Source organism: Panthera uncia, chromosome B4 (assembly GCF_023721935.1).
Source record: "Panthera uncia isolate 11264 chromosome B4, Puncia_PCG_1.0, whole genome shotgun sequence".
Classification (NCBI taxonomy): Eukaryota; Metazoa; Chordata; class Mammalia; order Carnivora; family Felidae; genus Panthera; species Panthera uncia.
The window spans coordinates 74,016,660-74,030,049 of record NC_064809.1 but is presented as its reverse complement, the minus strand read 5'-3'; the positions used below and the strand labels follow the sequence as shown (position 1 = coordinate 74,030,049).

The window sequence follows — 13,390 nt, the reverse complement described above, 5'->3', positions numbered from 1 at the left end:
ACACATGCTCTCTCTCTCTTAAAATAAATAAACAAACCTAAAAAAAAATGAAGCTAAACTTTAAGCCATGCAGGTTGTTTTTGCCAAATGATACTCCACAAGCAGAATGGGCTAGATCTCTGGCTCCATGTTTTTGATGAAAATATAAGCAAAGCACTTATCCAATACACAATACACCAGAAATGTCATCATTTGCAACTATTTCATCTTTTGATGACCGCTGCCCTACACTAACATTCCCAATATTCACGACTGCCCAGACTCTTTCTCGTCTCTTCTCCTGTCAGCCCCCTCAGGCTGCAGCCACACTACCTTCATGCTCCTAGGCACCCTTCCGGGTCTATGCCTGTGCTGTGTTCATGCCAGTTCCTCCCTTGGAAATACCTACCCTTCCCTCTCATCTCCATGGGTTGAGTTCCTACTTAACATCTGTGTGATCTGAGGCACTAATTAGGTGCTGAAGATGGAAAATGAGCATAATGATAACTGTGACCCTGTTTTCATAGGATGTAAGAGTCTAGTATGGGTGACAGACAAGCAGTGACGATATAATATTACAGAACTGTGACGGGGAGCCATGAGGGCACCCTCCCTTCACCTGGGGCTCAAGGAAGTCTCAGAGGAAGTGACCAGAAAGCCAAGACCCAGCGCTAAGCACAAGTCAGCCTGACATTTTGCAGGAAGGGGAAAGAAAAGGACTGATCTATGCTGACAGAACAAAACTGAGTTTAACCGACACTGTTAAGGCAATTCCTCCGTGAAGTCAGGATTTTGACCTGGAGAGACACACTTACTTAACTGTAGGGTCCAGATAGAAATTCCTACGAAGTTCAATCTGTTTCACGCTCTTGAGAGATTGGTCACATTCTCTCTCTCTCTCTCTCTCTCAAAAGCCCAATTTAGAATAGGCCAAAAGTCAAGGGAGAGGTCATCCCTAGAAAAATTTTCTCTTGCTTTTTTCCAAAAACAAAAATATTTGAACCCCAGGCTCGACTGCTGGGGGACCAGGCAGCCTTTTTATATTAAGTTCACCAGAAATAGCGCAAAGTGAATACTCTTGGGAAGTCTGTTAAGAAAGTGACAGGTGGTTTATATATGTGGCTCTGCTCTAAGGATGGAGACACCCTCTAAACAAACAAGTTAATGAAATAAGTAGAAACACAGAAGACACAACATTCCGTTTCCAGGGACTGCCTTGTGCCACAACAGAGGTAAGACGGTGGAGGCTTCGGGTATCTGGTTCCTCACTGCTCCACCTCTGATCCTGTCCCTCACTGTCCTGAGCCAGAGGCTGTGGAAGGACCTTCACTGAGGGATGTTCGATCCTCCACTTCATGCCATCACTCACAGTGCTGATTTGTTATCAAGCTATTCATATCTATGAAAGACTCTCCTTTTATAGTAGAGGGCAGCCTGGGTGGCTCAGTGGGTTGAGCGTGGGACTTCGACTCAGGTCATGATCTCATGGCTCATGAGTTCGAGTCGTGAGTTCGGGGCCGACATGGGGCTTGCTGCTATCAAAGGGGGGGACTGCTTTGGGTCCTATGTTCCCCTCTCTCTCTGCCCCTCCCTCACTTGCATGCGCACGCACTCTCTCTCTCTCTCTCTCTTACAAAAAGTAAACATCTCTTAAAAACCACAACTACATTAGTAGGAGAGAGGTGTGATAGATGTAGTATCAGCCATCAAATCTTTCCTATACTGGTCACAATTTGGTACCCCAAAACCTCTTTGTTGATTCAAAACATAAAAAATACGCAGTCTTGTTCTCTGATACAAACATCATTGCAGTGGATTTTTATTTTATTTCTCATCTGTTTTCTTAGTTATGTATCTTCTTCAAGTGGCCATGTGGAGGCTGAACATTTTCTCTATGAAACTACTCACTAGGGCAGTAGAATCAGGTAAGTCTCAACCATGAGGGCTTAGTCATTGAAGCACCAAAGGATGTCATTTTAAAACATTTACCGTATGTGGAAGTCACATGACATGGACCCGGAGGACGCACATAACTAGTTATGTTCCTGTGGACTATACTGTTGGTAAACCTACTTAATCTTTCAGGAAAACCATTATAAACTCACCCCAGAACACAAAAGTTCATTTGTGCTAGAAAGTTATCATCAAGCGCTGGAGGGTCAGAACTATGTTTGCTAACATTGTTCCATTCGAAATGTATCCTATCAGTGATACCACATTTTTTCAGATGGATGGGCCAACTGTAGTTCTGCTCTAAAACTCTGCTTTCTATCAGTCCCCCAAGCATTTTCTGATTATGGCCTATAACAAAGTTTGCAACAATGGTGAAAACAGGTCTGCGTGGAAGTATGTATATAAATGCATTTGCAAATGGGTTTAGACCTTTGTGGGAAAAGGGCCTGAAGTCTCCTAAACAGAAAAATCTTCAAGTAAATCAGAACTGACTCACAACTTTGGAAAATGGTACAGGGCTTAGTGACCTTATATCAAACCACAGCCAAGGCCACATTCTAACACGTCCCCATTCCCAGATTAATTTTATTTCTGTCACCCTCTTCACCTTTGAAATTCCTTCCATTCAGCAAAATCACTTCCATTCAGGAGAACAAATACATTTTGACTTCTGTCCCCGATGCTTCCCTGTGTGCCTTGATGAAAAATACAGTTTTAGTTTTCAGCCCTGCAACCTGAGAGACGTGCGGGTGAAATGAAATGAATCACGCCTCCTCTTTTCCCTCAAGCCCCAGGTTTTCCTAAGAGAACACTCACATAACATATGCCAGTACATTTAGGCCTGAGGGCTCCTCAAAACTCTGCCCATTTTATTACAGAGGATCAGTTTAGTCTCTTTTTAGATAAGCAGACCTGCATGTGAGTGCTACCTTGGTGCCACAGCTTTTCCTGGGGAAAAGGCCGGGCCTTCTTCACCTGCAGCCGACACCTCTCCTTCCAGGGCAGGGCCTTGCAGCGGCGCGGCGCGTCCAGCAGATGGAGCCGCAGCTGAATTTTCGTGAGCTGCTCTCTACACTGGAAGAATCTGGAATAAACAGGAAGGGGAATTTTTGTTTGTTTGTTTTGAAGCATTCTAAATTTCAACATCTATTGCCTTCTTTGTCGGGTCAGAGACCCTTTTTATTTAACTAGGTTGAAATGCGTTAGAAGTTTAAAAAAAACCAGTGATTACGCAATCCCAAATACATGTTTTTTTTTAAGATTTCCACTTTTTCAGAGGACTCAAGCAGCAAGTTTTAAAGTAGCATAAACTATCATTAGAGCATAGTGTTTCAGAAACGTTAGTAGGCAGCCCTGGATAAACAAATCCTGCCTCAGAAAAACACCAGAAAGGAGTGGCAAGAGGAGGGAAGCCTCCCCAGGCCGCGGCGGAAGTGACCTCCGAGCTGGGCGGTGGCGGTGGCGGTGGCGGGCGCCGCGAAAAACAGCGCCGCCTGCTGGGGAAGAGGGAAACAGCTCGGATCTCCCCGGAGGCCGTGGCGTCGCCAAGGGGACCGCTTGGACCGAGCCAACATTCCAAAGTCCGTTGCGCTTAGGATGCTGCAGGATATACCGCCCCCCCCCCCCCCCCCCCGCCAACGAAACTGAAAGTAATGGGCACAGCCCGAGCAGCCTTTCTGTCGAGAAGGGAAACCTACAGGACCGTTATGGTTTTGGTACACAGTGTTTCAAAAGGCTTGACTGTTTTTAATGCTTCCTGAAGCTTAGAAGGATAATTGCTATTTAAGACCGTCCTAAAGAGTGAAAATAGAACCTGATAGAAGCTCTCTTTCATTTATCCTGTGCTGCTTTAAGTTATTTACAAAGTATTGTAAGAGGTTATCAGAAGCAAATTGGAAAAAAAAGGGCAAGGGACTGAGTTTCAAGGTGATTGTGCTTATCATTTCCCATAATGGCCCCTCATTTTTATTCCAGGGTTGTTGCAGTGCTGTTTCTTGAGTCCCTCCTCCTCTCCCCACTTCCCTTTTCTCTCCACTCATTTGACAGGAGCCTCCGCAATCATCTGCTTAGAACACGTCATCATCATCCACTGGGAGAGAGTTGTGGCACCACCTTTCTCCCCCTATGGCTGAAGCCCACAGAAGAAAGATGAGGAGTTGTGCTTCTGCGCTGGAGCCGCGCGACTGCCCGGAATTGTAACCTGCAAGATGATGCCCAAGTGCAGCTTCCCCCTTTTTGTGCCGCATAGAACTGTATGCTGCCCTTCTTGAAGCTGATGCTTTCTCCTTTAGAGCCATGCCCTCCACATTGCCCAGATGATGTGCTAAGTCCCTTCCACTTGCAGAGATTCAGTGCATTAAGTGTAAAAACCACACATCTCTGTTTTTTCTTTTAGTAAGGGAGTAAAGACCCACCCAGAGGTGGATGGTTTCATTTGGATTAGTCATGCTGTTTATCGGGTCCCTGTCCTCTGACATGAAAATTCCCATCTCCCTGCGGGGTATAGCTGTCGGCATAAATTATAGGCTCTGGTTCAAAACAGGGCCCTCTCTTTTGTCCAGTAGCACCAGAAACACATTAATTAGGGACCTTGCTGGAACAGAAGGCTTCTCGAGGCTCCTGGAAAAGGAAGGTTGGGCCCCCAAGTCCTGTATGTGATCGCTTGGGCTGTAGCCTTCACAATCTGGATCCAACCAGATGAGCACTGAGAGCTCAGTGTTTGGAGCACAAAGAAGAGCAAAGAATATATAGTAACTTAGTGAATCAGGGACAGGATCCAAGAGGCAGCCTGACATTTGTTTATCAGCAGAGAAACAGAAGTAAAGGAGGGAATGTCTCCCTAAGTGCTACTGTGTTATAAAAGTGTCCTCTAGAGAGAGGCTACATGAACAGGGCAGCTGATAACATTAATACTGTGCAGGTAGGCACACATCTTCCCACATGGCCAGGACTGCTGAACCAAGTGGCCCTAAACTAATGGGCAGGATACAGCTCTAAGCCTTTCCTGCGGCAATCCTCAGAGGGAGTTGGCTCAGACAAAGCACAGCAGCTTCTCCCTCGGTTCTTTGTTCTTCCTTGGAAAATGGGCTCTCTCTCAAGTCTCATACCCCAGCTGCTTTCCCCTCTTGTACAAGGGCAAAATAAAGTAATCGCCAATAATGATTTGGACAGCATATTTTTGGAGCCCTGAACTCTGTGAAACGCAGGGTCGAATTATTTTTAGAACTCTAATGTGCTGTACATTTTTATTCTGGGTTCATGGGGGAAATTTTCAGAAAGGTGCCCCTCTTCAGCAAAGAAAAATAAAGAGATCGCCTTCAGAAAGGGGTAGTGGAGACAGTGTTTTGAATCCCACTTAACAACTACATGTGCTGCACCTTATGCTTAAGAATCTCTTTCTCACAGGGCTTATGATTTAATGAGCAGATTCCTTTGTCTGCTAAGAAATTCCTCCAACAGTAAAAAGGCTGTCTGGGAAATCACACCTTTTTATACGATAAGTGACTTTTTGCTAATAAGAATGATTTTAACATAGGTCCTTTAAAAGTAAAGACATTCAGAATGGTCTATCCCAGATTTAAGTGCGGAATTAAGACAAAGGATGCTTGTTCTCATATCAGAAATAGGCATGCCACTCCCCAAGCACTCAGAGCATCTGCTGTCTGGACTGATTCTTAAACCAAAAGCCACACATGACTTCTGTGCTTGACAACTGAGGTGGCCTTTTATGTCCTGTTGGAACTCCAGTCTGGGCTGGCCAGAATGGGTTCATACACACGACAGAAAATGGGCTCTATGGGTCCCAGAAAGCTTACTGGGCTGAGAAGGACTAGGCTGACGTTTGGAAATATTGTAGGTTTACTTCTTGGGAATTTACTCCCCCAAATAAGTACTTTCAGGCCCTTTATGTGGCATCCTCAGGCTCTTTACAACAGTTCCTATATTTTTGGGATTTTATCTGCTCACTAAATATCAGCTATTTTGTCCAGAAGAACAGAAAAATCTGCATGTTTTTATTCACTCAAGACTTAGGCCGAGTAGAGAGCAGCTTCTCTCTGCCAGTTCCTGGTGACTTCATTCTTTCCAGCTCTTTCCAGAGGGAGTGAGAGCAACCCCCAGCCTGGAGACTGGCCCTGTGTTAGCAACTAATTTAATGCTCAAGTTCCACAGGTGAGGCCCAGATGAGCTTCTAAAATAATCCTGGGGGCACCTGGGTGGCTCAGTCTGTTAAGCATCCGACTCAATTTCGGCTCAGGTCATGATCTCACAGTTTGTGAGTTTAAGCCCCATGCTGGGCTCTGTGCTCACAGTGTGGAGCCTGCTTGGGATTCTCTCTCTCCCTCTCTCTCTGCCCCTCCATGGCTTGTGCTCTCTCTCTCTCTCCAAAAATACACATTTTTAAAAAAGTAAAATAATTCTGAAGCTAGATAAGGAATGAATAAGCAGGTGTTAAAGGAGTATGTACATATACCTTTGTAATTAACAGAAAATTTTGAGAAAGGAGTCACTGGGCATGTATATTCATACTACTACCCTGGGATTATGTTATTATCTGTTACCCAGACAGCATATGACATCAGGCCTTTCATCTGACAGGTCCTTTCCTGTGTTAACCTGGTATATTAAGGTACTTCAGCTTAATAGCCATAAGTATTTTGAGGGCAAGAGCCCTGTCATGCACTTCCTTTATGTTTCACACAGTACCCAGCAGGGTATTAAGACATGCAGTAGGTGCTCAGGAAAGAGCTGCTTAAAAAAAAAAAAAAAAAAAAAAAAAAAAAAAAGTATGGACTAAAGGAATGATGAATGGCTGTGCTTTAATCCTGAGATTAGGCCTGCCTTTATTGTCAAGTCTGAGGAAACTCGACAGCATACTTTACAGACAGAAAATGGAAGTGGAGATATTGCAGCTTCTCTGGCTGATAACGGTAACAGCCGCTGGCTTTCCTACATGCCAGCAACTATATAAGTACTTCACGTACATTATCTCATTTATACTTCGCCACAGGCTAAGTTTACTATTATTACCGCCCTTATTTTACATCAGACAAAACACCACTAATCAATAGCCTCATCAGGACTTGAATCCAGAGATAAGTCAGTCTCCAAAATCCATGCCTTCAGGCACATTAATGCTCCAGAATATCTAATAACAACATTTTTAGCTCTATTTACTCACAACACAATATCTGAGGCGGGAGGGAAAGAGGGTAAGCAAATAGTTCATAACTTCCAGGTCTCAGTCGGCTCAGTTTTGATGTTCCTTCCTGGGTGTTACCCATTCAATCCTCACAGCACTCTGTCAAGTATGTTACTATTCTCTCTTATATATAAGGAATGTAGCTCTGGAGAACAGATGGGTTTAAAACAACAATGACAAAAATGCTAAAATTCAGAGGCTGAGAGGTAACAAAACTACTGATAGGTAACACCCTTCCTGCCTTAGGCCCTTCCCTCCACCCAGAGTGCTCGTTAGGTGCTTGCTCTGTCCCCTTCCTTTCTTACTTGTTAGCACTCAGTGGGCTTAGAAAGCTTAGGCCCACCTCTACCTGCCCCATAAATACAAATATGGTTAATCTTGACTTGATGTGCCACTAAGTCATTTCAAAAGCAGAGGCAAGGTAGAAAACAGTAAAAGTGACAATGCAATGCTATGTGACAAAAAGAATGAGTTACGGGGCGCCTGGGTGGCTCAGTCGGTTGAGTGTCCGATTTCAGCTCAGGTCATGATCTCACAGCTTATGAGTTCGAGCCCCACATGGGGCTCTGTGCTGACAGCTCGGAGCCTGGAACCTGCTTCGGATTCTGTGTCTCCCTCTCTCTCTGCCCTTTTCCTCTCATGCTCTGTCTCTCTCTCTCTCTCTCTCAAAAACAAACATTAAAAAAAAAAAAAAAAGAGTTACATTTTTTTTTTTTTAATTTTTTTTTTCAACGTTTTTTATTTATTTTTGGGACAGAGAGAGAGCATGAACGGGGGAGGGGCAGAGAGAGAGGGAGACACAGAATCGGAAACAGGCTCCAGGCTCCGAGCCATCAGCCCAGAGCCTGATGCGGGGCTCGAACTCACGGACCGCGAGATCGTGACCTGGCTGAAGTCGGATGCTTAACCGACTGCGCCACCCAGGCGCCCCAAGAGTTACATTTTAAACAGACTGCCACAAAGCGATCTCCACCGGCATAAGAAGTTGAACAAAATAAGGGCAAATTACAGAATAAAAAATATGGCATGGTACCATGTATGTTTTTAAATGACACAAAATAGGGGCGCCTGGGTGGCGCAGTCGGTTAAGCGTCCGACTTCAGCCAGGTCACGATCTCGCGGTCCGTGAGTTCGAGCCCCGCGTCGGGCTCTGGGCTGATGGCTCGGAGCCTGGAGCCTGTTTCCGATTCTGTGTCTCCCTCTCTCTCTGCCCCTCCCCCGTTCATGCTCTGTCTCTCTCTGTCCCAAAAATAAATTAAAAACGTTGAAAAAAAAAAAATAAATGACACAAAATAATATGATACACACACACACACACACACACACACACACACATCTATGCAAACACACATAGAAAACAGTTGGTTATACCCCAAACTGATAACTGATCTCTCCGGAGGGAGGACTAGGTCTGGGGTGAGATGGGTAGCACTGGCTGACTTTATCTTTTTTACAAGATAATTTATTCAAATAACATGCATGTAAAAGAAAAAAAAGGAAAGATTAGAAAAGAAGTAAGTGATGCTGTTGGAGAAGAAAAAATTAGCAACATGCAGTAAAGTGCCAGCAGTGGTACAAACAAGGCAAACTAGCTTTTTTCATGTCCAGAAGACACCAATGGATTAGAAGAGAGTTCTCATGTTGGCATTATTATTATGAATTGGATGATTTTCAAAATGCAATGTCTCCCAACTCTAGCAGAAATACAGTGCATTAGACCTGGAGCCACACAGCCTAAGTTCAAGGCCTGACTCTGCATTTCTCTGTAACCTTGGGCTAATTTCTCAGGGCCTTACTTTCCTATCTGTAGAGTGAAGGTAACAGTAAGATACTTCATAAGGTGCTTCAAGGGTCAAGTGAGATATCACACCAGAAAGAATAGCAAAATCATTCAGACTGACACTTAGAACTTAGAAATTATGTTTGTGTTTACTACCTCTCCAGTCTTTCTCTCCCACTTTAGAGAATTCCATTTTTCTCACACCTTTAAGTATGCCCCACACTGAGGCAGAGTTAAATGAACACACCATTGGTCTCCAATATAATATTTGCTGATAACAGGCCTCCATTATTTGAGGCTTTAGATTATGTACGTGCATAGTTTTTAAGCTTCAGTAATGTGCATCCGTGTATTTATTTTAAGGAATGTATTTCTTTGATTCATTTATAAAACATACCCTTTACCCGTAAAACCTACTTTTGATGCAAGGACTAAAATATCCAAATCAGAGACAGCATTTAAAGGATGAGCCAAAAATATAATTAATTTTTTTTTTTTGCATGTTAAATGTGCTTATTTGTGATCCTGCTAAAATTTCAAGCTGTTCTGAAATTTCGAGAATCCAATTACCAGCCTTATAATAAGGATTTCAAAAGTAATAAAAGAAACAGTAGCATCACCAATATAATTAAACACGAAGGAGAAACATGAACAAATTAATAAATATCAGTGCATGCACACAGCACCGCACGGTGCCCCGACAGCCCATGATGTAACTATTTTCAATTACAGCCTCACCTTTGAAACAGAGCCAGGTTCTCTACTTTTGCTGGATGTCCCTGTGTTAAAAAGCGCAGGGACCTGAAGATTTCTGGCGAAGTCAAGAAGGATCCAGTTGAAGTTGTTTTGCAGTTTGAGTTCGGAAAGGATCCATTTGAAGGAACCAGTTCCAAGCACACAAAGCGCACGTCCCTCCCAAGCTCCTCCACCCCATTAAACTGGGCTGTCATTTTAGAGCTGGGCGCCCATTGTTCACTGGTTCTACTCTAATTAGACTTGACAGATTGCTCTTTCTAGCTAGACTGGCTATTGCCAAGAACAGAGAGAGAAGAGGTGAGGCTGACCTTGTTATTATGCCCTTGGGATCAGTGCCCCGCCCCCCATCCTAGTCCACTAACACCGAAAGGTATCCCCAGCAGCTCAGGTCTGTTCCCCCTCTCCTCCAGCCTCGTTCTTAAATGCCCCCTGGCAGTCTCCGCACCACTGACTTGTCTTTCAGTACTGTGAGATTCAAGCCCTTGTCTGTGGGAGTGGAATAAGTGTGTTCTAATATTTTTCATATTAATCCTCTGACCCTTGTTGTTTTTTTCTTCAGGCCTGGTGGGAAAAAAAAAAACAGACCATATTGGGGCGCCTGGGTGGCTAAGTCGGTTAAGCGTCCAACTTCGGCTCAGGTCATGATCTCGTGGTCCGTGAGTTCGAGCCCCGCGTCGGGCTCTGTGCTGACAGCTCAGAGCCTGGAGCCTGTTTCAGATTCTGTGTCTCCCTCTCTCTCTGCCCCTCCCCTGTTCATGCTCTGCCTTTCTCTGTCTCAAAAATAAATAAACGTTAAAAAAAAAAAAAAGACCATATTTTCTTTTTTTTTCTTTTATGATTTTTTTAAAAAGTTTATTTATTTTGAGAGACAGAAGTGGAGTGGGAGAGAGAGAGAGAGGGAGAGAGAGAGAGAGAGAGACAGAGACAGAGACACAGAATCCCAAGCAGGCTCCACATCATCAGTGCAGAGCCAGGTGCTGGGCTCAAACCCATGAATTGCGAGACCATGACCTGAGCCAAAACCAAGAGTCAGACGCTCAACCGACTGAGCCACCTAGGTGCCCCCACAGACCAGCTTTTCTGAAGGGAAAGATACTGCAGTTCCGCCCAGGAGCCAGGAAATTTTTGTTTAATGAAATAGCTCTGGAAAGATTCGGGCCCTGACATTACCTACATGTGTCTGAAACAAATCTCTTTCCCCACTGCCCTCAGTTTCCATATCTGTAAAATGCCATCAATAGTGCTTGAACCTTTGTCCTATCAAAAACATGTTATACTGGTATTATATAAAAAATAGATAATAAAATGGTAGAGCTGGAAATGATTTTAGAGATCATCTAGTCCAATATCTTCATTTGGAAGATTAAAAAACAGAGGCCAGGGGTATCTGCAGGGCTCAGTCAGTTGAGCATCTGACTCTTGATTTCCGCCCAGGTCATGATCTCAAAGTCATGGGATCAAGCCCCGCATCAGGCTCCTTTCTGAGCATGGAGCCTGCTTAGGATTCTTTCTTTCTTTCCCTCTGCCCCTCTCCTCTGCTCAGACACTCTCTAAAAACAAACAAGCAAACAAAAACAAAAACAACACAGAGGCCAAAAGAAGGAGATAAGGGAGGTGACGTGCAGTGTCATGAAATTAGTTCTTAGACTTTAAACATCTGGCACTGAACAATAGCTTGCTAACTAACTTTGTCACTAGCCTGCCATCCTATGCCTAATAATAAACCATATTGGCCAGGAAAGCAACTTTCTTTCTCTGAGGAAGGAATTCTCCTCACCCAAGGACTATGTTTTCAGAAATGTTTCCCTTTACTGAGAATCCAGTGGTCTTGTACCAAATGGTTCCTGACTCACCCAATGCCACATTCCTCTTACAGGGGCATAGGATGGGACTCAACAGACATCAGGTCTGGGGCCCAGCTCTCAAATAAGAGTGACCTTGTCCTTGACTTAAGTCTGGCTTATACCCATAGCCTCAAGAGCTGTAAGCAGGAGAGACTATTAGAAATTTCTCCTTGGAGCATATCTAGTTGTAATGTAAACCTGCTCATTTTTTGTTAATCTCTGTATATTTGAAAATTATCGAAATGAAAGCTAATATATTAGACAAAGGAAAATGAGATCCTAAATTAAAGCAATTAGAATGAAAATAGACAGGAGAGAGCTATGAGATATAGCAAAAAAACAGAACGAACAATGCTCAATGACTGGTTAAAAGTGGTTATTGAGGGGCACCTGGTGGCTCAGTTGGTTAAGCGTCTGACTTTGACTCAGATCATAATCTCATGGTTTGTGGGTTCAAGTCCCGTGTCAGGTTCTGTGTTGACAACCTGGAGCCTGAAGCCTCCTTCAGATTCTGTGTCTCCCTCTCTTTATGCCCCTCCCCCACTCATGTTCTGTCTCTCAAAAACAAATAAACGTTAAAAATTTTTTTTAAAAAGTTATTGAAACTGAAGAGTTGAAGTGACTTCCAGGCTTTTGCTTGGGTGCCTGGGTAGACAGGAAATAATTTACTCCTTCAGGCATGTGGAATTGGAGTTTCAGGGAAACACTACGTTAGTGCTGTCCAGTAGGCAGTTGGACACAATAGATTTAAAGCTCAGGAGAGAGCCTGGGGCTGGTGTGGACTTGTGAGCTGTCAGCTCACTGACACTTGGGTAGTGATTCAAACCATTGGAAGAGCACGGCAGATGAGAAGGGAAGATGGCTGAGGAAGAAGCCCAAGGCACACTGATATTTAAGTAGGGAGAGAAGAACTTTCAAAAAAGACGGAAGAATGGCCAGAAGGGTATGCGGAGAAACATGAAAAAATAATTTCTGGAGAATCTATCAAGAAACAATGGTCAACAGAATCAAATACCTCAAGTTAAAATTTGAAACCCATTGGATTTAGCATCTAATGACAACTGGCAAGGACCTTTCAGGAGAAAGTAATGTGTTGAAAAGTGAATCAGGGAGAGTTAGTGAATCTGAAAGATGGGACAGGGCTGGACTGCACTGCCCTCACAGGAGGGTGCTGGCAGGGAGGTGCTTAGAAATGGTTTGCAAATGGGTGAGCTCTGGGTCCAATGGGATGATTAGTAAATTCTGCTCAAGGAGGCTTAGGAGAAATAAATTCCCGAGAGGAAAAAAAAAAACAAAAACACGTTTTAGTTAAGGCAAGGAGGAGAAGGGTGCATTCTATAAAGAGATTAAGAATATAGGGGGCAGAAAAAAAAAAGAATATAGGGGGCCGTTCAATGAAACAAAGATCCCAGAGGGCACCGTGGAGAGACAGAGAAGGTCAGCAGTGTATGAGCATCAGGGAGAAGGATTCTTTTGATCTCTGGCTGGTGTGCCTTAGCAACCTCTTCAGTGTCTCCCCAGAAACAATTATCCACTCCATACCATCTTGTGGGTATCAAATTTGGAACACGTTTATAAAGCATGACCTTGATCATGTCAAACCCTTGCCCCCAAACCTGTATTAGCTCCAATACCTACTGCATTAGGTATTAGGTATAACACAGCCCTTCCATAATCTGAGCCCAACCTGCTTTTTTCAGTCTGATCTTTACGGGTTTGCTTGTTTTTGTTTTGTTTTGTTTTCCTTTTCATGAACCTCCCTTCCAGATGCCAGGCTATTCACTATTCTTTGAACATATTAGTTACATAAAATATTATAGAAAAGGGGCTAAGAAGTATCTAGCATATAATAGCATTCAACAGATGTTAGTTTTGAGG

At 43.7% G+C, this 13,390-nt stretch overlaps 1 long non-coding RNA gene across 1 annotated transcript; it reads left to right on the top strand.

Moving 5' to 3' along the window:
• Positions 1-3,568: 3,568 nt before the first annotated feature.
• Positions 3,569-5,105, top strand: LOC125919023 (uncharacterized). The gene is made up of 2 exons (XR_007456660.1): positions 3,569-3,858; positions 3,979-5,105. It is a non-coding gene; the product is annotated as an uncharacterized LOC125919023 (long non-coding RNA).
• Positions 5,106-13,390: the final 8,285 nt, after the last annotated feature.